Consider the following 16,958-nt stretch of genomic DNA (forward strand, 5'->3'; position numbering starts at 1 on the left):
GCCTTTCTTCAAGGTACCAGACCTCATGATTATACATTATATGGATGACATTATTTTAGCCCACCCCTCTGCCCAAGACCTTATTAACACTTAAAGAAATTGATTTAAATAGAGCTCCAGGAAATGTTCAAAAATTAGCCCATTTTCACCTTTTGTGAATCATTTATTAACTCTTGCAGAGATCTTAATACAGGCTCCCAACATTTACATAAAATCTCCCATTACATTAAATGAGTTACAAAAGATTTTAGGAAACAGAAATTGGCTTACATCATTTCAACAGGTTCTTTGAAGGGCTCTACCTCCCCTGTTCCAATGTTTGGAGAATGATCCATACCCTTTGTCTTTAAGAAGATTACCTCCTGAAGCTTATAAAGACTTATAAGAGGTTAATAATCAGCTTGCTGATTTGCATCATAGCCAATGGGATCCTGACAAGAACATTATTACTATAGTTTAGACACCTCACCTATTTCCACTGGTCTTCTTTTCCAGGAATAAAGTAGAATTTAGAATCAGTGCATCTTTCTGCTGCTTTTTCTTCCAAAATTACTCCCAAATTAGTATGTTTTGTCCAATGGTATTACAACTACAAACTAGGACTCTTCAATTATTTGGGCTAAAACCTGATAAATTTGTCTTGCCATTAATTAAACAGGAAGTAAACCTCAATTTGATAATAATATCCTGTTTCAGGATTCAATTATGACTCTTCCATTGGTTAATCATTTACCTCATTGTAAATCTATCCAAGATTTAATTGATAAAACAGTTTATTTTTAAAGATAATTTGTGATGAACAAATTCCTGGAGCTGACCTTATCTTTACTGATGCCAGGTATTCTGGTGGCCTATTAATTCTTGTTTATAATCTTACCAGGGATGAATATAAAACCTGAACTTATAAGGAGCTACCTGCCTCACCCTAATTATTAGAGTTACAGGCCACCACTTGGGCCACTAAAGCTAAGCCACAATCTATATGTATCTTTACTGATAGTGTTTATTGTGCCCAACTTATAGCCAGGTTTCTCTGTTCCTTTATTAAAGGAAAAGCAAAATCAGCTTTAGATATACTCCTTTATTCTTCTCAAAGAGTGCTCCAAAAATGTACTAACTCACTGTTCATCACTCATATCAGAGCTTATATGTTGAACCCAGAATGCAAAGCAAAGACCACTGACTTCAATTTTAAACCAAATTAAAGCAAGCTTATATTGTGTTCACAAGAGAGATGATCAGTGAACTGCCTCACCTAAGGTAAGGATCAGAGTACAGTGCCTGGTCTAAGATCAGGGAAGTTTTTATAACATAAAAACTTACAAAGGTAAATGTATTGGCAGCTTACAGCTGACAGCGTCCTGGGAAGCATAATACAAAGGCAGATAGCAGGTTAATGATCTACATGTTTTAACATCTCAATGTAAGGTGTAAACTCAGATTCCACCATCATAATTAACGAGAAGCAGCTGAGATTTTTAGGAAGGGTTGTTATCTGGTCAGGGAGAGCCCAGGCATAAGTAAGTTTAAAGCTTTGGCAGGGGTTCCAAGCAAGTTTAAAACACCAAAGTGTGATCAGGCCAAATAGAAATATTAGTATTTTACTTTAAAACATTAATGAAATTTTCATGACCTTGTGACAAATGGCTGCCAATCTTAAGATGGAATTAGGCTGGATTCATCACATACTGTTTTTCCTGGATTTCTCTCAAAGTTTAATAATTTAACAGATCAAGCTATGTGAAATGCATATGGCACTGATTGGGAATCTGCAAGAGTTACATGCTCAATTCCATCATTCAGTTCACTCCCTCAAACAGTTGTTTTCTACACTCAGTATTCTACAAACTAAACAGATAGTGAAAACTTGTAAAAGTTATGCTTCTTTTTTTTGGGGGGGGGACCCTTACAACTTCAAGGAGTCATTTTATGGGGTTTAAAGGCATACCCTTGTTTGATAAATTAAGCACAATTGACACATATTCTGGAATACTTACAGCTACTCCTGTTGCTGGAGAAAAAACTAACAATGTCATTCAACATATGCTCAAATGCATTGTGAAAAAATATTTTCCACATAATGTCACAACACAGAATGGTTCAGCTTATACTTTCAAAATGTTTGCTCTATTCTTTGTACAATGGAACAACAAATATTTTCCCGGAATTCCTTATAACTCCCAAGGACAAGCCATAGTTGAGACAGTGCATCAAAATTTTATGGCTCAAATCACAAAAATTAGAGATGGAATCCCTTGCTAACTGATGCAATTCCTCATATGTTAACCAAAATAGGTTTATTTACCTTATTTTTTTTGAAATTTAATGATATTATCCATAACCCAATACAGAAATATTAGCCATTAACAAGCCCCTCAAGTTTCCATAAGTGGTCTGGAAATATCCTCAGAAACAACAATGGCAACCATCAGCCCCTTTACTAACCCTAGTGAAAGCTTTTGCTTGTGTTTTTCCAGAATATGTGGACAAATCTGGATCCCAGCAAGACTTGTGCAACACTTGATGGCTGATTCCCTGGATGCAACAACTGACTCTCAAGATGAGAAAGCATCATCAATGACAATGAACCACAACTTTCAAAAACCTGTGGTCGTGTCAAAGTGTTGGTCAAACAATCTGAACAGATGGGAGAAATTCACATCAAAATGTCTCCCAGGCTTCTATATTCTTAATATGTTCTTTAACTACTTTAATCATTAATAGTACACAGACTATTTCTTTGTGGACCTTCATGGCTCATGCTCCTTTCCTTATAGGTATAGAAAGGGATGGACAATTTCCTCAAATTTTTAGCAATAGTTCTCAACTGTTTGAAGATATTGCTCATCCAATAGGTTTCTCCAAAGTACCCTTGAACTTCTCCATTCCCTTGCCATACAGAGCTCCTTTTGTTGCTGTTCTTGTTGTTGTTGTTTGTTTGTTTAAATTGATTTAAAATAAAAGATGACAGCAGAATGCATTACAATTCTTATTACACATACATACCACAATTTTTCATATCTCTGTTCTTACATATAGTATGGTGAAAACAAAATTGTGTCTTCATACATGTATTTTGGATAATGATGTCTATCACATTCCATCATCCTTGCTAATTCCCTGTCCTCTCCCCTTCCCTCTCACCCGTCAGCCCTATTTAGAATTCATCTGTTCCTCCCATGCTCCCCCTCCCTACCCCACTATGAGTCAGCCTCCTTATATCAGAGAAAACATTCACCATTTGTTTTTTGGGGATTGGCTAAATTCACTTAGCATTATCTTCTCCAATGCCATCCATTTACCTGCCAATGCCATGATTTCATTGACTTTTATTGCTGAGTAAAATTCCATTGTGTATATATGCCACGTTGTATTTATCCATTCATCCACTGATGGACATCTAGGTTGGCTCCACAGTTTAGCTATTGTGAATTGTGCTGCTATAAACATCAATGTGGCTGTGTCCCTGTAGTATACTGATTTTAAGTCCTTTGGATATAGACCGAGGAGAGGGAGAGGAGGGTAAAATGGTGGTTTCATTCCCACCTTCCCAAGGAATCTCCATACTATTTGCCATATTGGCCGCACCAATTTGCAGTCCTACCAGGAATGGATGAGTGTACCTTTTCCACCCACATTCTCATCAACACTTATTGTTGTTTGTCTCCATAATAGTTGCCATCTGACTAAAGTGAGATGATATCTTAGAGTAGTTTTGATTTGCATTTCTTGAATTGCTAGAGATGATGAGCATTTTTTCATATATTTGTTGATTGATTGTATATCCTCTTCTTATATGTACCTGTTCCAGGCCTTAGCCCATGTGTTGATTGGGTTATTTGATTTTTGGTGCTCAGCATTTTGATTTCTTTATAAACCCTAGAGATTAGTGCTCTATCTGATGTGTGAGGGGTAAAAAGGTGTAGGCTTTCTGTTCACTTCACAGATTATTTCTTTTGCTGAGAAGAAATTTTTTAGTTTGATTTCATCCCATTTATTAATTCTTGGTTTAAATTCTTGAGCTATAAGAAAGTTGTGGACTAATCCCACATGAAGAAGATCAGAACCTACTTTTTCTTTTATTAGACACAGAGTCTCTGGTTTAATTCCTGGGTCCTTGTTACATTTTGAGTTAAGTTTGGCCCATGGTGAGAGATAGCTCTTTATTTTTATTTACTTTTTGCTGATAACAACATAACACAACAAATAAGAACTGCTTTTGAGATTCAAAAAGAATCAATAAAAAATTACATGCTGCTATCTTGGTTCTCCTGCAACAAAATAACCTTCAAGAAGAACAAATCAACACTGGCCTGGTGGTTCCAGGCTCACAGCAGTCCCATTCCACCCTACCCTGGTGGGGCATACACCCAGCAGAGCCTAGCTTCTGGTGCAGGACCACCCCTTCTGCCCAGCAGAGTACTGTGGAAGCCAAATTTCAGCCCAGACCACCCACAGCCACCTGACTGCAAAGAGAGGTCAAGCCCAGTGACCCAGATTCACCTGTCATGTTTCTCATGATAAACACACTAAGGGTAACTCCAGAACAACCAGGCTGCATGAAATAACCACACAAGAGACAGAGATACCTTTTTTTGGGGGGGGGGGTGTTCCTGTGATGCCTCCTCTGACTTTAAGTGTCTTCAGAGAGAGAGAGAGAGAGAGAGAGAGAGAGAGAGAGAGAGTGAGTGCATACTGAATCTTTTTGTTGAGAAGAAGACATTCAAATGAGGCAAGAGATCTGGTTTCAGGGATTGAGACTATCTTTCTGAACTCTGCTGTCAGCAGGTTGGCTGACATCTAAGAAGGCCATACCCAAAACCAGGGCAAGAGAAATGGACACACAAAGGGCATTTCCATGGAACTTCTATCCCTAATAGAGCAAAGGGGTAATATCACAAAAGAACAGGTGAGCATAGCTCAATCCATTGAGTAACATTCCTACCTCTGAAGATGCATCCTCAACCTCCAGGACTGGGGCAATGTCCAGGTCACATCATAATGTAGTGATGGTGAGAACCTCTCTGCTCCAGGGAGGAGAATGTGAAACATTCAAATTGGCTGCCCACATTTACCCACACCAACTTATGCAGGACCCAGATTCAGTATGCAGAAGCATTCATTGAAGGACACCAGTGGAGTCTGGGAGCCCAACATCGAGTCAAGGTACAAACAATATGCACAGGCACTACAAGAATATAGGGAAAAAATGTAATATCTCAGATCCAGACTGCAATAAAGAAAGACACAAACACAACTTGAAAAAAATAATGGAAGAAAGTGTCCCAAACAAACAAGGACGCTATAATAGCAGAACCCATGGGCAGTGAAGTTGATGAAATGTCAGAGAAGTAGTTCAAAATGTTATAATTAAAATGATCTGTAAATTTATAAATTACCTGAAGGAGCAAACACAGGCAGAAATTGATCACTTCAACAATAAGATAAGAGAGAAAATACAGGTAGCACAAGATTACTTTAAGAGAGAGATAGAGACTCTAGAAAAAAAAGTCAGAAATCCTTGAAATGAAGGATACAATAAAGCAAATAAAAATTTCAACAGAGAGCATAACCAATAGACTATATCACTTGGAAGAAAGAATGTCAGACAATGAGGACAAAGTATACAATCTAGAGCATAAATTTGATCACACAGCGAAGATAGTTAGACATCATGAACAGAACATCCAAGAATAATGGGACAGCATCAAACGACCAGATTTAAGAGTTATAGGAATAGAGGAAGGCACAGAGTTTCAAACCAATGGAATGCACAATATCTTCAATGAGACAATATTAGGTAATTTTTCAAGCATGAAGAATGAATTGGAAAACCAAATATGAGAGGCTTCCAGGATACCAAATGTATAAAATTACAACAGATCTACATCAAGTCACATTATAATAAAAATGCCCAGCATACCAAATAAAAATATAATTTTTAAAGTCATAAAAGAGATAAATCAGATCACATATAGGGGGAGTTGAATTCATATCTCAGCAGATTTTCCAACCCAAGCCCTCAAAACTAGGAAACTGTAGATCAACATATACCAAACTCTGAAAGAAAATGAATGCCAATGAAGAATCTTATATCCCCCAAAACTAAGCTTTAAGTTTGATGATGAAATAAAAACCTTCCATGCAAACAAAAGGTAAAAGAATTTACAGTTAGAAAGCCTGTACTACACAACATCCTCAGAAAAATATTCCAAGAAGAGGAAATGAAAAACAATGATGAAAATTATCAGAGGGAGGGATTACACCAAAGAAAAATCTAATCAGAGGAGAAACCAAGTCACATTAAATATCAAAAGTAAACAAAAATGGCTGGAAACACAAATCATGTCTCAATAATAATCCTGAATGTTAATGGCCTAAACTCACTAATCAAAAGACATAGACTAGCAGATTGGATTAAGAAAAAAAGACCAACAATCTGCAGCCTCCAAAAGACTCATCTCATAGAAAAAGATATCCACAGACTGAAGGTGAAGAGTGGGGGGGAAATCGTACCCTTCACATGGACTGTGGAAGCAAGCAGAAGTTTCCATCTTCATATCAAATAAACTAGACTTCAAACTAAAGTCAATCAAAAAGGATAAAGAAGGACACTACCTTCTACTCAAAGGAACTATAGACCAATAATTAAGACTAAACAATTATAAATATATATACCCAAAACAATGAAGCATCTACATTCATCAAACAAACTCTTCTCAAGTTCAAGAGTCAAATAGACCACAACACAATAATTTTGGGTTACTTTGACACACCTCTTTCTTCACTAGACAGACCTTCCAAACAGAAGCCAAGCAAAGAAACTATAGAACTCAATAATATAATAAATAACTTAGACTTAACTGACACATATAGAATAATTTATCCTTCAATGATAGAATATACTTTCATTTCAACAGCACATGGATCCTTCTCTAAAATAGACCATACACTATGCCACAAAGCAATCCTTAGTAAATATAAAAAAGTAGATATACTACCCTGCATTATATCATATCATAATGGAATGAAATTAGAAATCAATGATAAAATTACAAAAAAAATCCATTCCAACACCTGGAGACTAAATAACACTCTAATAAATGTACAAAGGGTTGCCAAAGACATCAAGGAGATAATTTTTTAAAAAATAGAGGTAAATGAGAATACGGACACAATATATCTAAATTTCTGGGGCACTATGAAAGCAATCCTAAGAGGAAAGTTCATTGCATGGAGTTTAATCCTTAAAAGAAAAAAAAAGTCAAGAATTAAATGATTTAACATTACATCTCAAAGCCCTAGGAAAACAAGAGCAAATTAACACCAAGAGCTGCAGAAGGCAGAAAATATTTAAAATTAAAGCTGAAATTAATAAATTTGAAACAAAAGAAATAATTGAAAAAATTGGCAAAACAAAAAATTGGTTGTTTGAAAAAATAAATAAAATTGGCAGACCTTTAGTCATGCTCATGAAAAGAAGAAGAGAGAATACCCAAATCACTAACATATGTGATGAAAATAAAAATATCACAACAGGCATTATTGAAATACAGAAGATAATTAAAAAAATATTTTAAAAACTTCTACTCCAAAAATAGAAAATATTGAAGGCATCAAAAAATTTCTAGAATCATATAATTTGCCCAAACTGAATCAGGATGATATAAACAATTTAAATAGATCAGTTTCAAGTGAAAAAATAGCAGATGCCATCAAAAGTCTACCAACCAAGAAAAGCCCAGGACCAAATGGATACACAGCCAACTTCTAAAAGACCTTTAAATAAGAACTAGTCTCAATACTGTTCGGTTTATTTCAGGAATTAGAAAAAGAGGCAGAACTTTCAAACTCATTCTATGAGGCCAATATCATCCTTATTTCAATGCTAGGCCAAGACGCATTAAAAAAAAGAAAAAAAGAAAAAAAAAACTTCAGACCAATATCTCTAATGAACATAGATGCAAAAATTCTCAATAAATTCTGGCAAATCAAATAAAAAACAGCTTTTCTGTAACCAATCAATTCCCTGAACCCTGAGTTCAGGTAGTTTCAAAGTTTTATACCCAGCATGTAAGGGGAGAGGCTTACAAATTTACAGTCTACAGAAGTTCACATAAAAGCAGCATTTTCTCTCAGTGTTTTGGGCAAGTTATCCCTTCAAGTAAAACACCTGAACAGTGGAGAGATTCTTTATCTCCCCTTTCTTTCCTCCCCCTGTCATCTGAAACAATAGAGCCCAATTGGTAATTTCTCTTATCTTAAAAATGTAGAAATATCTGTGAAGCCCAGCTCAAGGACAGAGGCTTTGTTTATGAATTTTTACAAACTACTATATTGGATATGTTTGTGAAAAACTAGTAAGGGGGTGTCCAGCACTTGAAGTGCTGGTATATTATTGGCCAGTGGCCAAGTAAACAGGGTGACACAAAAATAGAAAGTTTATCTACACTGAACTCTTTTGCTGGCAGTCCTAAAAATAGCCATGGTAAAGATTTCTGGAGAAGACCAGTTAAGGCTTTTCTGTGGAGAAAGGGGGTGCAACTTCATAATCAAGGTCATAAACTTGTGGTTGTGGGGATGCACCACCTTGTTGGCAATGTGGCTTCTTTGTTTGGCCTTTATATTAAACAGAAATATGAAAATGCCCCTGGGGGCTTGTTAGGGGCTATTGCCACCTCTGAATAAAGAATGACCAATATTCCCAGTGCCTTGCATCTTCTTTCAACTGATGGATTCCTAAATTTTTATTCTTGGGCCTGACTCCTGCCCTCAGTCTGACACTGCAGAAAGGCCCAGTGCTGACTATGCATGAGGCACCTTGGAACATTCAAAGATTAGACTTAGCTCTTGTACTCAGTCCTTAAAAGGAAAGTCTAAAAAGGCATCCTTATGTTAAATGGTGCAGGTAACAGTGATATTGGAATTGGAAAGCTTAAACCTAGTAGATACTAAGCCTTCTGCTTACCAACTGAACAACAAAGGATGGCAAGTGCAACCTGTGATTTTGGGAATAAGGGTGTACCTGGGATTTGCTCATCCTTTACTCACATTCATTTCTTCTTAGTGTTCTTTGTGTGGCACCACTTCACCTTTTTTTTTTTGGTGTAGGCCCTCTTGTCAAGTCTGTCTTTGAGTTTCATAATTTCCTCTCTTTCTTTAGAGACAAGAGGTTGTTCTGGCCTTACCTGTAGCATCTGTGCTTATTGCAGGTGCCCTCACCTGGATCAGCTCATGTCTCCTCTTGCCTACAAATTACATCAAGGTGGAAATCATGGACCCATGAGATCCCAACCACAGCTCATTTCCTGTAGAGTCCCCATCTCCTCTAGTGCTCAAGCTTCCAGAAATGCCAAGTAGAAGTTCCCCAAAACTGAAGAATGGAAGCAATGTAAGTATCCGTTGATGAGAAATGGATAAACATGTTGTACATCCACACAATGGGACATAATTCATCCCACATTATGTTAAGTGTAGTCACACAATCACAAAAGGACACTTACTATGTAGTTCTGCTTAGATGATGTATATAGAGACATCAAACTCACAGAAACAGAAAGCAGGGGACTGGATGATGGGCAATGGGTTGGCAATATTTCATGAGTGCAGAGTTTCTGTTATGAAGATGAAGTCTAGCAATAGATGGTGGTGATAGTGAATGAACTGAGCACTTCTGAATTCTATGTGCACTTAAAAATGGTAAATATGGGCTGGGATCATGGCTTAGTAATGCAGCCAATGTTTATAGCAGCTCAATTTACCATGGCTAAGCTGTGGAAGCATCGTATATGCCCTTCAATAGATGAATTGATAATGAAACTTTGGTATATATACACAATGGAATATTACTCAGCCTTAAAAGAGAATAAAATTATGGCATTTGTAGGTAAATGAATGGTCTGGAGAATATTATGCTAAGTGAAGTAAGCCAATTCAAACAACAACAACAACAACAACAACAAAGGCTGAGTGTTCTCTCTGATAACAGAATGCTGATCGATAATAGGGGAGTGGAAAAAATGGAGCAACTTTGATGGGGAAAAGGGAAGGAAGGGATGAAAGGAAGCATGCGGAGAGAAAAGATGGTGGAAAGAGATGGACATCATTAACCTAGGTACATATATGAATTCACATATAGTGTATTGTTACATCAGGTACAACCAGAGAAATGAAAATTTGTACTGAAATTGTATAGAAGAAACCAATATGCTTTCTCCTCTCTAGTCCAGGACTACAGACTTCTGGGTATGTCTCTAGCCATAAATAACTGCTGCTTTAAAGGAGACCTGACTGCATCCATCACAACCCCACTGTCAAGGTGTTCTAGAAGAAAACATGCAGGTGATTCCTATCACTACAGCCTCTCAGAACAAAGGTGTCTCTTTACAGAATGCAGAGTGGCTTCACCCACTCCTACAGAACTAGCCTTTAAAGCCTCCTGGGTCTTCTGGGCCTTGGGCAATGGGCTGTGTGAGAGAAAGCTGATTCTGATACCAGTGGGCAAAGGAGGTGAGAAAAGTGAGTGTCTGGCACCTAGATAGCCTTCATCCTCCATCAAAGAGTAAGTACTATCTCAGGGAGGGAGATCCTGGGAACAAGGGAGAAATGCCTTTCTGGCAACAATTGCTAACACTCAACCCCATAAGTAATAGCCCAAATGTGGTCTACTGGGTAGCCCTAAGGGGACTGCCTTATGTAGGTTCAAGGTCAAGACAGCCTGCTAGGATGGCTGAATCTCCTGCCTGGAGAAACTCCTTCCCAATTTCATGTACTGAAATCAAAGCCCTCAGTGAACTGGAGGCAATAGAGGTGGAAGGAAGTGAAATCCTCCAAAACCCGGGCATTGAGGTGTTTGAGAAATCAACCAAGGAATGTGGAGTGAGGTGAGGGTCAGGATCAGGTCTCAAAGATCCAGATTTGGAGGCCATTCAACTTCTATGCATCTTAGATACTGGAGATACTGACAGAAAGTTGATTAGAATAGCCAAAGAAGAAAGGAATCACCCAAGAATTCAAGTTTTCTCCCCCTTCAGACTTTTCTCCCCACTAGGAAATGGCCTACAAAGTGTTCAGCTGCCAGGCAGGAACTTAGGAACACTTGTGATTGCAGGCAGAGAGTTGCTCACGGCTAACTTTACTTGAAGTTATTTCTTTGTTTCAGAAACTGGTCTTTAGAAAAGGCCTTAAACCAGTCAAAGATACACAGCTGCTCTTCTAAGTGTCCTAGGGTAAACTTTGCTCACTATAACTCACTATAATGCTAAATTCTCTGCCCTAAATGAAGTGCATCTGCCATTTATTTGGTTTGCTTTGGTTTGGTACTGGGAATAGAAGCCAGGGATTCTTTACCACTGAGCTACATTTTATGGTAGAGATATCTCAGAAGAAAAAGAACACGATGCCATCTGTATCATTGTGAGCCCTCCAGAAATCAATCTTGAACATTCTTGCTACTTTGTAGTATAGAAATAGAATGTCCATCAGGAATGTGTATTACCTCATATGAAGAAAAAGACTAGTATGTAAAAGGAAACTAACTAGAATATATAAGAGATCACTTTCTACACTAAATGTTCAGCCTTCAGATAAGAATGCACTGAGGCTAGATGCACACAAATAAACACTGCTTCCTGTTAAATACCCTGGTGTTTCCTGTCTGTGTGAGAATCCCATGCAACATTTAATTTTGTTTTTTCCTTCTCTTATCTTATCCTTCTCTTATCTTATCCTTCTCTTTGCTATATATTTTTAATGACCAGCTTGCTTAGAAGTGTTTATATCCTATGAGAAGTGAAAAGAATATCTGCAAAAAGATTTCAAAGAACTCTTAAATAAATAGTTGTCTACAAAAACTGACATGAAAACCAACTCAACTTCTTTTTAGAAACATTACATATTGTATGCTATTTAAAAATAACTTATCAAAACTGATTTATGCCCATGTTCGCAACTCTTCTCAAATTATTTTTCAAATGTCTAACACAAGAGGTTTTCTATGGAAATAATTCAGATGACTTCTATAGAAAGTGTCAACCTGGCTGAAGATGTAGCTCAGTGGTAGAGAGCTTGCCCAGCATGTACAAGGCTCTGAAGTTTAACCCCCAACACTGAAAGAAAAGGAAAAGGAGAAAGAAGAAAGGAAGGAAAGAAAAAGAGAGGGGAGAGAAGGGGAGAGAAAGGAATGAGTCATTAAAACAAAAGGGCAAGTGGTACAAATATAAATATATGGTGTACTAGCTCTTTGAAAATTTACCGAGCTGTAGAATTTTAGTTACATCTAACTGGGTGATATTATGACTGTATAGAATGGCACATAATAAGTTCTGCCTTAGCCTGGCCTAAACCAAATCAATTGGTGGATGACCTGGAGAGGATTTCTCTCTGGTTTGATTGAGACAATCTTGAACCTTTCCTGGTTCAGAATTTATAGCATAGTGAAGGGACCAAGACTTCCCTGGCAGGCAGTGTAGTGTGCTAGGCCCCTGAGATACCACAACCAGGGCTGCCCATGCCCATTCCCACAGCTCCTCTCCACCACTCACTGGTTCAAAATGGTCTGCTCCATTGCCTGGTGCAGGTTTTTTTCTGACCAAAGGCCTGAGTGTTCACACCCTGTTTTTTCATGGCTGGGCATGGTATGGTTGTGGAGGGAATAGCCAAAGTAGCCTTAGCATGATGGAGGGGCAAGAGCTGTATCTCAGACATACTTGGGGGTGGTCCTGGAAGAAGTAAGTAGGGTTGTGGTCTACCTTGCCTGAAGACGTGGAAACACACCCTAGTCCTTATGGATGTCCATGGGAATTGGTGTTATGTACAGCTATTAGATTTTTGTTCTCTTATTTTTGTGGAGAAGTTATCAGTCTGTGAGAAGCAGGCATTACCTGAGAAGAGAGAAAAAAAACTTGCTCTAAACTTTTTTGGACTAATTCAAGAAAAATGTCAACTACTTGAAAATGTTAGTTTTGTTCAAAAAGAGTATGAAGGCTTAGAGTCACCTTTAAAGGATGTCATTTTGGTGAAAGAGTAAGGAAAAGCAGAAAACTTGGAGGCAATATATGAAATCCTGGAGAGGTTCATATCTAAACTTGAGGATGAAATACTCTTTCTAGAAAAAAAGCTAAAAGAAGGAAAAACTAAATATCCTCAACAGGATGAATTGATGGTGGGTATATCAAAAAGGATTAAGTCCCTAGAAGATGAATCAAAATCCCTTAAATCACAAATACCTGAAGCTAAAACAACCTTGAGAATATTTCAAATGAATAAAGAAAGAATTACAGTAGCAATAAAAGAGGCTTTGAATGACTTCAGGAAAGTCATAAAAAGCTTTTACAAGAAGTTGAAGTATGGAAAGAAAAAGTGAATGGCCTTACTAAACAGAAAATTACATTTGAACACTCCAAAGTACATGCAGAACAAGTTCTAAGAGACAAAAAAATCTCATTATGTCTCTGACTGAACACTTACTGCCAATAAAAGATTGGGCTCCTGTGCTTGAAAAAGTCCTAAGAGATGGTGGTTACTTGGAATTGGAATTGAAAAGTGAATCAGAAATTGGTGCTCACTGAGAATATCAGCCAAAAGGGTCTTGGAAGAAACTGGTTTATGATACTAAGTTAAAGGCCTCTTTAAAAATCTTAGAAAGAGATAAAAATCAAATTTATACTTTATTATCTGAAGTAATTGAAACAAAGGAAGACCTGATAGAACATATTAAAATCTTAAGACAAAACAAGCATCTTTGCAAGCAGAAACTACACAGTTTGAAAGTAAGAATCAGAATCTTCAGCAGAAACTTAAATTTATGATGGAATTATATCAAGAAAATGTAATGAAACTCCAAAGAAAATTAATAGGAGAGGAAAATTACCAGGTAGAGCAATAAGAAAAACTTTACAAAGAGGAAGAAAAGATCAGCTGTACAACTAAACTGCTGGAGACCAAAAGAAAGTGAGCCAAAGATTTTTTTTTTTTAAAAGAGAGAGTGAGAGGGGAGGGGAGAGAGAGAGAGAGAGAGAGAGAGAGAGAGAGAGAGAGAGAGAGAGAGAATTTTTAATATTTATTTTTTAGTTATCGATGGATAAAACATCCTTGCTTGTATGTGGTGCTGAGGATCGAACCCGGGTCGCACGCATGCCAAGCGAGCACGCTACTGCTTGAGCCACATCCCCAGCCCCTGAGCCAAAGATCATGAAGAAGAATTGGAGAGAACCATTTGTTTTTTTATCAGGGGCACATTATTTACTATGAGAAAAAAGCTCATGGTAATGAATTGGCAGTTTGGAGTGCTGAAAGATACCTCAATAATTTAAGGAAAAAAATGCTCACACTAGACAAAAATTAACTGAAATAGAGTCACAATTTAAGCTTGTAGAAAAAGATCCTTCTGTGCTTGATGCTTCAAATACAGTCTTTGGCAAAGAGAATTCTCCAAATGGTCCCTCACCATTGGGTCAACCTTCATGTGGAATAAGACCTTCTCATTTGGAAAAAGGGTACATTTATACTCTCATCTTTGGTGCAAGTAGGAGGAGAAAGAGGTTTAAGGGGCCCAGAGAATCCTCTGGACCATCCAACTAGCAATGAAAGAAGAGAATCAAAATGTGATAGGTCAACTTATCCACAGAGAGCACCTCCTGACATAGGGCACCTGGAACATCCATGGGAACAGGCCCATAGGATAATGATCCCTTCACCAGGCCAACCATATTCAGATCCACATCTTCCTCTACAAAGGCAAGATGGATGTAATTCTAAATATGGTAGATTGTCTGGATCAGCAGTACTCAGAAATTTAACTATGCTGTCTTTAGATAAAATGGATGGGCCTACATATTCAGAAATGGAATCTAGTAGAAATGATACCAAAATTGATCAACGTGATTCCAATGTACCTGATTCATCTCTCCCTGCTGAAAACCAAACAACTGGCTCTGGCTTTTCTTACCCTTCAATCAGAGGTCCATTGTTTTCTGTGGATCCACGAAGTCCGTTCATGAGAAGAGGACCTTTTCTTCCTCCACGTCCTCCAGGAAACACTTATGGAGCATCTCAAAAATATATACAATACCTACTTATATGTACTTTACCTAAATAATTGGGCTGTTATTATAAAAATCAAAATTCCCACAACTAAGAAGAATCCTCTTCTTGATATTTGAGCTGTCATAATTAAAGAAATAGTCTTTTTATATGACTTATGTGGAAAAATATAGTGCAAGGGAATGAAACTAGGTGTTTTATATGGTTACACATCCGTGGATATCCAGCCTGGTGAGGTGTCCATTTGAGGATTCATTTGGGAAGGCTTGGTTGGTGATGGAATGCTGTTCATAAATCCTTGCCTGAATTTTTGGTTGAATGGGTCATTATTGCACTGGTATATTAATATTGGGTCAAAGGACAACATACAACTTTTTTTTTCAACATACAACTTTATGAAGGTCAAAAATATGACAAACGTGGCCTCTTATTGTTAGAGTTTTAAAGTGACAGATTCCTGGAAATAAGAAATGACAATTTCCTTTGGAACATGTGAACCTCTGTTCAAAATATGAATATAATATACATATCCATAGGAAAATTCTGTTATATAAATTACATGATGCACTTTTTCCTGTCCCCTTTCTTCCATGCCTCTAGGGAGAGCATCTTCTGAGGCTGCAGGGCATGCTCCCTGAGAGTAGTGCACTCTGCCCTGAGGAACCTTGAAAGTGGCTCTCTGGTGAGGTCAAGAGGAAGGCAGGAATGGAGAAGTCTTGGCAGGGTAATGGCATAGCATGATAAGGAATATTCCAGGAGATGCTGCCTTCTGTCTGGAGGTCCTAGTAGATAAACAAGTGTTAAAAGAAATTGTGGCATCAAGGAACTTGGGACAGAATCCATGCAAAGCATGCTGTGAAACCTGGCTTCTCCTAGGAACATTTCAGTAAGCAAGTTTCTAACTGTGCCAGAAGAGGTGTGTGGCTGTCTGCATGGGAGACACAGTGCCAAGTGACCCTTCCTTCATCAAGGATAAAATCAGTGCCTTAAGCAACTTAGTGAGACCCTGTCTTTTGTGACTGGCTTCTTTGAGTTGGCATAATATTTTCAAGGTTCATTCATGTCATAGTATGTCATCAGTACTCCATTCCTTTCTATTGCAGAACAACATTCCATTATATGAATATGTCTTATTTATTAAACTATTTTGTTAGTTGACTTAGTCACTTGTACTTTTTGGCTATTTGAATAATGCTGCTGTGAACACTCATATAACTTTGTTTCTCTTGGATGTACATCTAGGAGTGGTATTGCTGGGTCATTTAGTAAGTCTGTGTCTAACATGGGATGAGTTGCCAGACTGTGCTAGAAAGCAGGCACATCCTTTACATTTCTTCACCAGGTCACAGTGTATCCTTGTCCCTGAGAACGTATGCTATTGTCCATGTCATTGATTGTAGCCATCCTTCTACTCATAAAGTGGTCTCTTGTTTTGACTTTGATTTGCAATTCCTTAATGATAAATGATAAATGATGACTGCTTTTCAAACATAATGATCTTTACAGAAGTGCATATTCAAGATTTTGGATACTTTTTTATTGGATTTTCTTTGTTGTTTAGTTTTAACAGTTCTTTCTATATTTGGGATAACAATCACTTCTGAGTTATAATCTATGATTTGCAAATATTTTCTTCCATTCTGTGAGATGTCAATTCATTTTTTAGTGCATTCTTTGTTGCTCAAAAGTTATTATTTTCAATAAATTTAATTTACTTATTACTTCTTTTGTTGCTTAGCTGGTGCCTTAAATAAGTAACCACTTCTAAATGTAAGGCCAAACTAATGTATTCCTATTTTTTTTAGGAGTCTGTAACTTTAATTTTGTATTGAGTTCTGTGAAATATTTTGAAGGTGTATGTGTGTGTGTGTGTGTGTGTGTATGTATGTGTGTGTGTGTGTGTGTGTGTGTGTGTG

General features: G+C 37.4%; 1 pseudogene; it reads left to right on the forward strand.

The window, feature by feature from the left end:
* The first annotated feature begins 10,725 nt into the window (after positions 1–10,725).
* On the forward strand, positions 10,726–15,097 carry LOC143640296 (melanoma inhibitory activity protein 2-like; annotated as a pseudogene).
* The last annotated feature ends 1,861 nt before the right edge of the window (positions 15,098–16,958 follow it).

The sequence above is a fragment of the Callospermophilus lateralis genome, unplaced genomic scaffold (assembly GCF_048772815.1).
Source record: "Callospermophilus lateralis isolate mCalLat2 unplaced genomic scaffold, mCalLat2.hap1 Scaffold_169, whole genome shotgun sequence".
NCBI lineage: Eukaryota > Metazoa > Chordata > Mammalia > Rodentia > Sciuridae > Callospermophilus > Callospermophilus lateralis.